This window comes from Silene latifolia, chromosome Y (genome assembly GCF_048544455.1).
Source record: "Silene latifolia isolate original U9 population chromosome Y, ASM4854445v1, whole genome shotgun sequence".
Taxonomy (NCBI): Eukaryota; Viridiplantae; Streptophyta; class Magnoliopsida; order Caryophyllales; family Caryophyllaceae; genus Silene; species Silene latifolia.
In genome coordinates, this window is record NC_133538.1 from 210,110,029 (window position 1) to 210,123,120 (window position 13,092).

At 41.8% G+C, this 13,092-nt stretch overlaps 1 non-coding gene across 1 annotated transcript; it reads left to right on the forward strand.

The window, feature by feature from the left end:
• Nucleotides 1-234: 234 nt before the first annotated feature.
• Nucleotides 235-341, forward strand: LOC141634582 (small nucleolar RNA R71). The gene has a single exon (XR_012539309.1). It is a non-coding gene; the product is annotated as a small nucleolar RNA R71 (small nucleolar RNA).
• The last annotated feature ends 12,751 nt before the right edge of the window (nucleotides 342-13,092 follow it).

Genomic DNA, 13,092 nt, shown 5'->3' on the forward strand with positions numbered 1-13,092 from the left:
TGAGCACTAAGTTGAGCACCCAATTGAGTAACGGAGTCCACTTCATGCCTTCCTCCTCTAGTAGCCTTGCGAGGTCTACTATATTGTGAGTTATGGACCGCTATTTCCTCAATCTTGTTCCATGTTTGATTGTCATCAACTTCGGTGAACATTCCATTTGATCCCATGTTGAGAATGTTCCTTGAATCTTCATATAGACCGTTCCAAAATTGTTGTACCAAGAACCACTCGCTAAGTCCATGGTGAGGACATGAGCGACAAATTCCCTTGAACCGTTCCCAAGCTTCATACAAAGATTCTTCATCCCTTTGCTTAAAACCCGTAATTTGAGCTCTTAGCATGTTAGTCTTTTTCGGTGGGTAGAACTTTTGTAAAAAGCTAGAGCCACCTTCTTCCAAGAATCAATTCCGAGAGTGGCCTTATCAAGGCCCTTCAACCATTGTTTCGCGGTGCCAATTAGAGAAAAAGGAAATAAGACCCATCGAATTTGGTCTTGAGTTACACCGGTTTGAGAAATCGCATCACAATAGTCACAAAAGGTTTCCATATGAGAATGAGGGTCTTCACTAGGCATCCCCCCAAATTGGCTCCTTTCGACTAATTGGATAAAGGCGGATTTGGCAATAAAATTTTCGGTCAAATGTTGTGGTGTGGGAGTACCATTGGGTAAGCTCTCCTCGGTGGGTACGGAATGTGATGAAAACTTAGGCATTGTAGGTTGATTTTGTGGGGTATTTGGTGTTGGGTTCTCCTCACCTTCTCTTGCAAAAGGGTTGATGAACTCAATAGTTGGTTGAATATCCACAACCTCACTAATACCTCTCAAATTCCTCCTAGCAAATCTCCTATTGTTTGTCAAGGTTCTTTCAATTTCACGATCAAAAGGTAACAAATCACCTTGTGACCTTCTAGACATGCAAAATATCAAACAACATGAAAACAATTAGAACAAACCTTGAGGAGTTTTACTTCCCCAAGGAAAAGAAAGACACAACTAATAACAATATAAGAAAATCTAAATCAAGATAACACCGTCCCCGGCAACTGCGCCATTTTTGATCAGTCCGTTTCGTGTTCACAATGAATAGATGTTGTCGTTGGGTCACGTCCGAATCAAAACACAATTTATAGCTTCACAAACAACTCTACAATTAGTAAAGAGGCAAGTAAAGGTCGGATCCCAAGGGACGGGAATTGAGATGAGATTTCTATTGAAACTAGTGGTGTCTTAGGGGTGTCACAATTTGGGTTGATGTAGAAGGTCACTAACTAAATAGCAATGAAAGTAAATAAGCAAGACAAAATAAAAGGGTTGTAAACAATTGATAAAAATCACTAGGGTGTCATGGGATCATAGGTGAATCATGGGAATTGATCATACAAACATGATCTCAAATTATAAGCAAGCAATTATTGTTGTGATGGATTGAGTTGCTTTATATCTTACAATCCTAGGAAAGTTTGGGTCCCGGAGCCGAATCGATTAGATTGTACAACACTTACAAGTCGACTTAGTCTTTCCTACTCAACAACATGCATGGTCTAATGAGACTCGAGTTGGTTTATGTCTTACAAGTCTCATTGAAAAAATAGGTGATGGGTAAAAAATGAAAGGATTCATAGGCTCACATTTCATCAAACATAACATGTGCATGAGTTGAGATCAAAACAAGCAAGCAAATAAACCATGAAAGCATATTAATTTAAGCATGAATCATTCCCCATGTTGGTTTCCCCTAATTACCCATTAACCCTAGCTAGGTCACTACTCACTCATTATCATGTTGATCATGCTAGCAAGATTGTCAATCATACCAACAAAAGGAAACATGATGAATAAATAGAAGTAATTAACAATAATTAAAAAGGGATTAAGAGAATTATACCTACTAATGATTCCAATAATAAAGCAAAGAATAAAAGAAGTACTTGATGCTTGATTGAGAGGTTGTCAATCTCCCAATAATAACCCAAATAATCTTCAATTACCCAAAATAAAGGATGAACAAAAGAGAGATTAAGGAAACAAAACTTGTATTAAAACTTGATTAATTGTTGATTACAATACTAGAGAGATTTGATTGATATTAACTGCTCTAATAATTGATAAGAAGAACATGCTCTTCTAATTAGACTAATGGGGTATTTATAGTGGAAATTAGGTGGATGCATTAGGGTTAACTAAGGGCTAAACTAGTAATTACACTTTTTAGATTGAGCAGGGAGAAGCCGGTATTTTTCGAAGGAAGGGCTTCTTTCTTTGAAGCTTGAAGAGACGAATTTGTGCTGGGCTGGAATCCGGGCGTATTGGTGTCGGGACGGGTGGATTGTAGCAGGGGAAGACGGGCGTCTTCAAGGGAATCCGGGCGGATTGTGGTGGCTGCTTACCCGGGCGTCTTTGAAGGAAGACGCACGGATTGTGCTGTGGAGGACGGGCGGATTCAAGGTAATCCGCTCGGATTGTAGCTCAGCATTGTTTCTTCTTCTTTTCTTCCCTTTTCTTCATAAAATCCTTGGGGATTTCCTTGGGGATGCAAGGATCCTTCCTCAACATTGCTCATCTACTATCATATGTACAAAGGCCTTCTAATCTTGTCTCTCCTTGATGCTTGGTCATTGAATTTAATCAATTTAGTCTCGTTTTGCCATGAAAATACAAGATTTGCACTCCTTTCCTACCAAGCGATCAAAATCTCAAAGAATATGCAAAACAAAGAACTAAAGACAATAAATGACCCAAATATGCACTAAAAATCATGGGAACAAGGCTAATTCGGGGGCTAAATATGCGCTAATTATGGTCACATCAGCAATTCATATGCATTTCATCATATTTTGTACAATTTTATACACTATGTATGTTTTAAATGTTGTAACTGAAGGTATTACGCTAATTATTTCCTAGGGTAAGTCGTAAATTTTAAGGCCCGAAAAAGCCCATTTAGGCCCAAAAGCCTGCATTAGCCCATAAGGGCTGGGTTTGGGCTTGCTAAATAAGCCCACGCATTTGGCCCGACTCACACAAATGGGTCGCTTTTGTTAAAAAGGCCCGGCCCAACCCCGTATTGGCCCGACCCATGATCACCTCTAAAATGGATTGGTGCAAGTACCGTTATGGATTTTTGGAGTTAAAAACCAAGAAGTTGTCAAAATTCCATTCAAACCCGACCTAATAACAACAAATGAGAAATTATCAAAATTCAGACATTCTTGAAAGTCTAACTCACCTGGAAGAAAAACATCATTTTGTCCTTAGTTAGAAACGCCTTTTTCTACCCCTTTCAATGATGTGTAAGGGGTGTTGCCTTGGCTTTTTTTTTCTATCAACAAAGACAACTCACACAAGGCTTTTCTTTTCTTTTTATTTCCATTTTCTCATTTTCTATCTTCTTTTTCTCCATTTATAAAGCCTCTTATTTAACTCAAGTTGGCCAAATTAACACAATAGTTTCAACTCTTTGCAAATTAAGCTCAACTCTCTAATAAGTTAGGACTCAATCCCCATTTACACGTGACCACAAACGCTATGACAACTTTCTTGATCAAGGATAGTAGTTTTTGGGATATAGCTCATTGTGTGGGTATGCCAAAGAGAAGATTAAGGCTCAAAGGGAGTAACAAAATCGGTCCTAATCTAAAGGGTCAAAATATAGGTTTATTTGGCAGTATGAGGGTAAAACATGTAACAAGTTTGCTTTAAAATGCATGCACAAAAATAAGCATCTCTATGATTTAAGGAACGAACGCTACACTCATGCGTAGTAATGTGACACCTCAAGCGAGGAGGCCTACTCACAACCTAAAATGGGGCCGGTTATAGATGGGCCGGCCCATAGGAGGCTCTACCCTCGCCATTTATGTAGTTGTGTCGGCCTTAGGTCGAGTCTAGGCTTCATCCGTGTATCACAAGGTAGTCAAGGCTCAGGTGTCTTTCACGCTTCCCAAAAATAACGTGCTACGTGAATGCAAATATATACAATCGTTATATGTTTTCTATCTAGCATGCAACAAACTAATCCTAATGCAAGTGAGTTATAATCCTAACAGCACGTATCCACACACAACACAAAGTTCCAAAAATGGAACATACTCATCAACAATAACCCTTCCTCCTCAACAGTATATACTGTTATAAATCTATATCTCTTTACTCAACATATTCATAATGTTATGATTTTAATTTAGTTATAAAATTAAAAGATGATCTTATGCATGCAAACTATAAGTAAAATAAGGAAGAAATCTTCATTCTTACATTGAGGATTTCAGTTTATATGGGCACAAGAGAGTTCTCCTACTCTCTTGTTCTTGAGCTCTCCTTAATGGATGAACAAGGATTCAAGAAGAGAATACCTCCCAAGGTTTTATACCCAAGTGTAGATACCCGTATCCGTCGATATTGGAATTTATAGAGAACCCGACAAACACCCGATGATGATAGGACACATGTATTCTTTAGTTGTCACTGTCATTATTTGGAGCTCGTTTTACGAGGTGGAATGGGCGCAAATCGACGAAGTATTTTATTAATTTAAATGATATTTAAATTAATGTTTTTAGTGAATTCTTTCTGTTAATTTAAATGATATTTAAATTAATGTTTTTAGTAAGTTCATTTTGTTATTTTAAATGATATTTAAAATTAATGTGTTTTTAAGTGAATTCATTATTCATTTAATTTAAATGATATTTAAATTAAAGCTTTATTTTGAATTTATTTTCTTAAGTTTATTTTATTGAAAATAAAATAAATAATTGATTTGAAAAATCATTTTATGAGTATATTTGATTTGAAAAGTCATTTATTTTAATTTATTAATTGATTTGAAAAATCGATTTTAAAAGCGACGAACTCGTTTTTAACCGTGTGTTTTGAGCTCGATTTTAGCTCGGTTTTTAAGCCCGTTTCCTTTGCGAATTGGCACGAATCTCGAGTACATTAACCCACCTAGACCAATACCCATCAACCCATGTTCGAACCCCCTCACAAGCAGCCCAAATTCTCGTCCCAAACCCCTCACAAGCAGCCCGCAACCCAATCCCGTATGCCCTGTTTTGCAGCTCAATTCGCGAGCCCAAACCCGCTCCAAACACTACCAAGACCAGTACCCATTAACCCTAACCCATACCCTAGTATCCTACCCATATTATCCTAGCTTAATCACCAAGAAAACCCCCCTCAAACCCTCACAAAAATCGATGGACAGCAGCCATCCGTGAGCTAGCCCGATTTGCCTCCCCTCTCTTTTAACCTATTTTAACTCCTTATAAATACCACCCCTTCACCATACATTCATTCCTCTAAGTTCTCCATACATCCAAGCATCACATACAAGCTTTAAACATCAGAAACAAACCCTAAACATCCTTCAAAAACCCTAAACAAAACCGACACACAAACTGAAACTGTTTGTGTGTCCTCTTCGAAAACCCTTTCGTTCCTCCATCAAACTTCCATCAAAATTCGAGTTTCTTGTTCCTAATTAACCACATAACATCCATCTACACATTAGACAAAGATTTACGAGCCAAATTGCCCTTGAGAGTACACGAGATCCCTCGAAAAACAGAGTGAAATAACACTCTGTTTTCGCGGTTTACTCTTGTCTGTCCAGTTCTGTTTGTGCTCGTTTTTCGTGCCCAATAACCCAAAACGAGCAGGGGTTGCTTTAAGATTCCTGTTCTCCTCTCTTTCTAGTTTCCAAAACATCTTTCGAATCGAATTTTCGTCGTGAAACGAGGGAGATATCACTGTTTTAAAATCGCTGTCCAGAAACTTTCCAAAACGCGTGTTTGCTTTATTCTTCGTCGACGACGGCCTCTCGAGATAAAATCTACCATCGATTACGACCCAAGACGGTGTCAACGATACATGTAGGTTGAGGGTGCATCAAATCCCCTTTTCTCTCCTTTTTTTATTTCGTTTTTTTTATGCCTTTTTATAGTTTGTTTTTTGTTTGTTTTCGTTTTGTTTATCGTTTGTTTTAATTAACTATGAAACTAGTTAGTCCGAGTATGAGTTAAAGTACCACCACGAACACCCGCGTTGACTTGAGATGGGAAAAGAAACCGCTACTTCTGTCGGTCGTACACCCCCGTCTCATTTACATATCCTCGTGTTCAAGGTAGGGCATAAATAAAACAATTGTCTAACTTCGTTCTTCGCTTTCGACCCCCTTTTGTTTCGGCCAAATCGACAGACCCTAGGACCCGTTGCATGTTAGTTTAACCTCTGGTTGTTAACTTATGACGTATTTAGATGACATTAAATTAATTTAATAACCTAATTAGATACATTAGGGTGCATCGACATAGCTTTTAAAATCAACTAACAATTCTGTAAATAATTGAACGCATCTTTCTTATCACTTGATTTCTCGCTAGCATAGGAGTGCGTGATTAGCACCTTCCTATTAACACTCGACGAGTAAGCGTTAATCTTATGATATTTGACCTAATTAGACCCTTTAGGCCGTGTAGAATGCACCCTCATGCGACAATCAATCAACATCGTTTTTAACTCATTTTCTAACTTGTTTCCTATCCCTTTTCGCAATCATTCGATCTAACCAATGAATCTAACTTAGGAACTAGGTTGGCCTCGTCTTGGCCGTGAGGGTGGCCGTCGGTTTGGGCCGTGAGGTGGCCGTTTTCTTTACCTTTCTCGCTTTGTTTTTATACCGTTTGTTTTCTCGTTGTTTCATTGTTTGTAATTTATCGTTGGTTTATCGAGTTGTAATCTTTCAAGTTTGTTTTCTTTTATCGAGTCAAATGATTTCTAAAACCTTAGTCTTGTTTGGTTAGACGGTTGTTCCCCAATGTTTGTAGAAGCGTAGTAAACCGCGTGTTGTCTAAAGCAACATGGCCCGGTTTATGCTAATGCATGCTTTGGTGCGTAGCCCTATGTCTAATTCGATGAGATTAAGTGAGAGCACGCAACACGAGGAGTGACCCAAGGCCGTGTGTCATGTAGGCCGTGAGTCACCTCCCCCTTGTGCACGTTTTTCAAGGCCCAATGGCCGTGTGTTTTGTGTCGTGTTTTGAGTTGTGTGTAGCAATTGTAATTAGATCGAGTTGTAATTTATTTATCGTTGTGTCGGCATGAAATGCCTGGGTTGTAATAGGGTAGATCCCCATGGCTCCCCCATTCCCCTTTAAGCCTTGTTTGCTTTTATTTTGTATGTTGTTAGATCAATCAACCCACATGCTAAATTACAACTTTGACAAAGTTAGTTTAGTTGCATTTAAAACGACATAGAAATTGTTGTCACATGTTAGGGTTAAAACAACGTTTGCATATCATACATCGCAGTAGCTATGACCTTGTTTGAAATCCGACACTTGACTTAGTAGAGGCCGTTATCGACGGGCGGGGTTGGGTGTCCTTATGGGCTTCCCAACACGTACCCTCACCCCTTACTCAAGATCTATGGTTTGTGGATCCGTCTAAATACCATTGGATTACGAGAGTCATTCAAATTGAGTGATATAGGGTACAAGTCTTTATCTTTAATCACTCGTAGTCGATTGGCTTTATGCTTTTCGATGAAAGGTGTAAAGTTGACTTGAACGGTTCCAAGTTCCCAAAAAACTTGGTGGCGACTCTAATATGTCTTAATTCGATTCGAAAGAACCTCGAGTCGATTATGCCTAGTGTGGATCCCGCGGACGCAGTTCCCGAGGGCCTTGTCCACGATTTGGCGACTCACATTTGGGGAAAAGAGGACTAGTTACACCTTGTGTTTCTAGGGTCTTTTCCTCCGAGGTGAAACTTGAAAAGAAAGTGTTGGAAAGTAAAACATTACTCATAGTGCTACGATTCATGCATAAACCCTTAAGGACTTGCCCGGGCCGTCCCAGCGTTTCTTCGTGATGCGTGGGGGGCGACGTCCCACTATGCCAGGAAGCTGCACATTGCTCGCTTCCACTTCGCCTCGCGTGGTTCTTGAGGGTGAGGACGATCTTCTAGGTACTTTACCTTAAGACACCTCGCTCTATTAGACCGCAAAAGGATGGAGGGCATAGACCTTTTTATAGAAGACTTGCCAAGACCTAGATATGTCTAGGAGCATACATCCTTATAACATGAGAATGACAATGTGCAATGTGTTTTCCCGAATCTTGTTTTTCGAAAATTCCCATGTCCCTTTCAAAACCGAACTTTTGAACAACTTACTTTCAAAATAACATGGTTTTAAAAACGCGGAATGCTGCCCAAATAGGACTAGGATTTTCGGCCCAAAACAAGCTTTTATAGCCGGCATGCTGCCCATTTCAAATCTCATTTTTCAAATCGATCATTCGTTTTTCAAAATCAATCCAAAATGTTTCTCGAACCTCAACCAAGCATGAAATGCGTCGAGTCGTGTCCGGGTCATGGCCGTGTTAGGCCGGGTTTGTTTCAAGAGTCTAGAACACGACCTTGTTGGGTCACCCAAACTCACCTCTTGGGCTTTGAGTCATGTTGGTCGACCTTTTGGTCTAGAATAGTCCACAAAAAAACGTCCAAGCTAGGCCTTATGGACGTTTCACTCGAACCCATGGGCTATGTTAGCCCAATCACGGGTTTAGTCACACCAAGTCCAGTTTAGAATCGAGTTATGACAGTTTGAGTCATGTCGTTTTGTCGAGTCTAAAATGAACCGATGTCTAAATCAAACCGTGAGTTGAACCCTTGTTTAGTCAATTTTAAGTCGAGTCTTTGTTCAAGTCGAGTTAGGGTCGTGTCCTTAAGTGTGCAGGGGCTCTTACTTTAAATATTGACTCAGTACGGGGTTTTCTTGTAGAAAGGCCGCCCAAAACCCGACGTCAAGCAATGGAAGATGCTATCAACAAGCTCACGGAGGCCGTGAACCTCATGATGACCCGAATGGATGTGATCGAGTCTAAGTTGGTTGAAGATTCCTCTTCATCTACTCCACCTCTGACTGATTTGGAGAAACGGTTCAAGTTCATCGAGGACCGTTTGAAGCTCTCCCAAGGGAAGAATATCCACTATGAGAATGCTAGGGCCTATGCCCCAGTTCAGGACAAGTTGCCCACGAACATGGTACTCACTGATATCCCAAAGTTCAAGGGCACTGAAGATCCAGTCCACCATGTTAAGGCCTATAAAGGGTACTTAGCACTGAAGGGAGTACCTGCTGATATGCTCTCTGAAATTTTCGCCCAATCTCTGGGTGAACACCCAAAGGCTTGGTTCTATAATCTTGACCTCAAGAACTTCCCCACTTTCGAAGATATTACGGTGGAGTTCTGTAAGCCCTATGCTGACAATGTTGAGATTCAAACCAACATAAGAACTTTGGAGGTTATGACACAAAAGGAGAAAGAGGGCTTTACTGAATTCCTCGCAAGATGGCGCGCTGAAAGCGTGAAGTTAGCTAAGAAGCCTGATGAAGTTGAAATGGTAGATAAGTTCGTGAAGAATTTACGACCTGTTTACCGTAATGCTCTGAAATACCAAATTTTGGTTCTTTCAAAGAATTGATAAGGATCGGGATAAAGGTAGAGGACGATGTCCGAATGGTCAAGCCGAGAAGCCAAAGGGATACCAAGGGGCTTCGTCATCTAAAGCAAAAGCGCCCGCAGCGGCCCACTTTGTTGAAACTGTCAATCTCTTAGATGGACAGTCAAAAAGGCCTCCGCGCCAAGCTCCGAGGGTATTCACCGATATCGGGGGCACTTACGCCTATGCTCTCCAAAGGCTCGTGGCCCAAGGAAAATTGAAGCCCATTGGTCCAACTCCGGACCCTCCTGCTGATCAACAAGGCAAATGGTATAAACCGAATGCCTCGTGCCTTTCATCAAGGGAAGGGACACGATATCGAAAGGTGCTTTAGACTAAAGCACGAAATTCAAGATATGATTGAGAACGGAACGCTCCCAATCCCGGCCATAAAGCCCAACAACGTCACCAATCCATTTGGCGACCACACTAACTTTGTCTCTACCGAAGATAGTGTCGATTACTCTCACTTGATTCGCCCATGTCGTCTAAAAGGGGTTTTCGTCGGAAGAATATTCGTGGATTGCTCCGAATTCCTACCAAGCTCGAGAAACGAGATCACATTCGGGGATTTTATTGTCGATTGTACTCCTTACATACTCCGAAGCGGCAATGAAATCAATGGCGTTTGGGCCGATGACGAGGATGATGTTTACCTCGTCAAAGGTGCGACAATTCCTCACACCCAAGAAGAAATCTTAAAAGTGAGGCAAGATGCCCTAGAGTCAAACCATTTGACTAGATCCGGGCGCCCATATCGTGTGGAGAAAGCTAAGGATATCCCGAGTAAGGCACCTCAAAAGGAGCCGGCAGTGGTCGAAGTTCTTGGTGAAGGGTCGACCTCCGAGGCTTCCCTCATCAAGCAACTCCAAAAGACTAAGGCCGACGTATCTATCTGGCAACTTATCCTGAGCTCTTTCGAGCATCGTCAAGCTTTGTTGCAAGCTTTGATGAACATGACCGTGTCGTCAAGTACTACTCCTGCGGACATGGTCACTCACATCGCCCAGAATCGGCCTCAGATTACCAACGCTGTGACATTCTCCGACGAAGATTTGCCACCGTTCGGGCCTCGACATAACCTGGCCCTTTATATTGCTACCGTGTGTCTCAACAAGCATATCCCCATGACCTTGGTTGACGACGGATCGGCCGTCAACGTACTCCCTCTGAAAACGGCGCATATCTCGGGCTTGGAGAAGAATGACTTCATCCCCACTACACAGACAGTCCGGGCATTTGATGGCACTGTGCGTCGAGTGAGTGGACTTGTCGATCTAGTAGTACAGACTGGGCAAGTGGAAAAGAAAATAAATTGCCAAGTAATTGACATTTGCTCATCCTTCAACTTATTGTTGGGAAGGCCCTGGATCCATGCTGCGAAGGCCGTAACATCAACGCTGCATCGAAAAATCAAGGTCCCACTCAATGGCAAAACCGTCACCATTGACGCCACGCCAATTCATCGTGGCAGGAGGAGACATTACTTCAAGTAAGGGTCGAAGCTACTAATGACGCATGTGGTTTCGAGATTGTCAACATGATCGTTTGAACTCCGGAGCAGAAAATATGGATCTATATACGGGAAGTCATGTCTGCGAGGTGATTCTCAAGACTGGGAAGTACTTCGGTTTCTCTTTATATCCTAGAAAGGAGGAGGCTTTCAAGTTGAAACCACCCGTAGCCAAAGGAGTAACTTTCGGGCTTGGATATGAGCCCACTGAGAAAGATCTACGGGAAAAGAGGGGAAGAACGATCGAAGATCGAGATATTAAAATGGGACCGTATCACCTAACTCTCAATGGTCACTTCGTGAAAGCTGGGGAAGAACTCCCTTGCATGGACTTCCCCGAACCTATCTTTGACCCAAAGAAGAACCTTATGGTCCCAGGAATCGAAGTATTCCAAGATTGCTACTACATCCCTGAAGACATTCTGACCGTGATGCCAGTAGAAACCAAACCGGATCCAATAAATGACGAGAAAGCTATGGGTCTCCTTTTCGGTGAAGAGAAGAAATCACCAATACCAAACGAAGATTTGGTAAGCATGATCCTGAGAAGCGAGCGGTTCGACCCATCTACCCTCATCACCGATGTGGATCCTCTTAGGACCAACACGGGATGGCGGAAAACAATCAAGTGGACTGACAACAAAGGACTTCTTTTCAAGTTGACAACGGGAGAAGGAGAGATGTTCAAGCCAAATGATGTTACCGATTCTGAGTCTGAGTCTGAGTCGGAGTCGGAGTCTGAGTCTGAGATAGGTCCTAAGATCGAGTCTAAGGAGTCAGGTGTTGAAAATACCCCTCCCCTAGCTTTCCCTTCCTATGCACCTTTTCCTAATGGTGGTATTCCGGGGCCTGTCCCGAATACCCCTATCTCGCCACTGAGTTCTGATCAGTTGGCTCAAATGTTAGCGCATTTCGCGCAATTTCAAATCAATAATAATATGAACCAGTTTGCTTACGACTTGTCTTACTTACATTGCAATTCAAACTTTGAAAATGATTGTTTTAATAATGACATTGGGACTGAGGTCGAGGATGAACAGTTGGTCGAAGACGAAGAAGAAGAAGAAATGGAACCACCTCTACAGTTGATAAAAGGGTTGGAAGAGTACGAACAGAAAACTTCGATCATCGAAGATACCAAAACTATCAATGTAGGTACAACCTTAGAACCACATGAGCTTAAAATAGGAACTACTTTAAGTTCCACCGAAAGACAGGGGTTCATTGATTTGTTGCATGAGTTCAAAGATGTTTTCGCATGGTCCTACAAAGACATGCCGGGCATTGATAGGGAAATTGCAGAGCACAGGATCCCAATCAAGCCGGGGTATAAGCCAGTCAAGCAGAAGCTACGTAAAATGCACACAGATTGGTCTTTGAAGGTCAAAGAAGAAATCGACAAGCAACTCAAAGCTGGGTTCATCAAAGTGTCGAATACTGATTGGGTGGCTAACGTCGTTCCAGTACCAAAGAAAGATGGTAAAGTTCGGGTTTGTGTTGACTTAGGGATTTAAACAAGGCAAGTCCAAAGGACGATTTCCCATTACCTCACATCGACATCCTGGTGGACAACACGGCAAAACACGCGTTACTATCCTTTATGGATGGATACGCCGGTTATAATCAGATCAAGATGGCGGTAGAAGATATGCATAAGATGCGTTCGTAACGCAATGGGGAACCTATTGCTACACAAGTAATGCCTTTTGGGTTGATAAACGCAGGGGCTACATACGGAGAGGACCGCGACAACATTGTTACATGATTTGATGCACAAGGAAGTCGAGGTTTATGTCGACGACATGATTGTCAAGTCAAAGGAGCGTGATGGCCACCTTGGTACGTTACGCAAATTCTTCGAGCGACTGCGCAAGTATAACATGAGGTTGAATCCACAAAAATGCGCATTCGGAGTCACATCCGGCAAACTGTTGGGTCACATCGTTAGCCACCGTGGCATCGAGGTGGACCCATCAAAAATAAAGGCTATAATGGAAATGCCTTACCCGAAAACCGAGAAGGAAATTCGAGGTTTCCGGGGAAGAATCCAGTATATAAGTCGGTTCGTGGC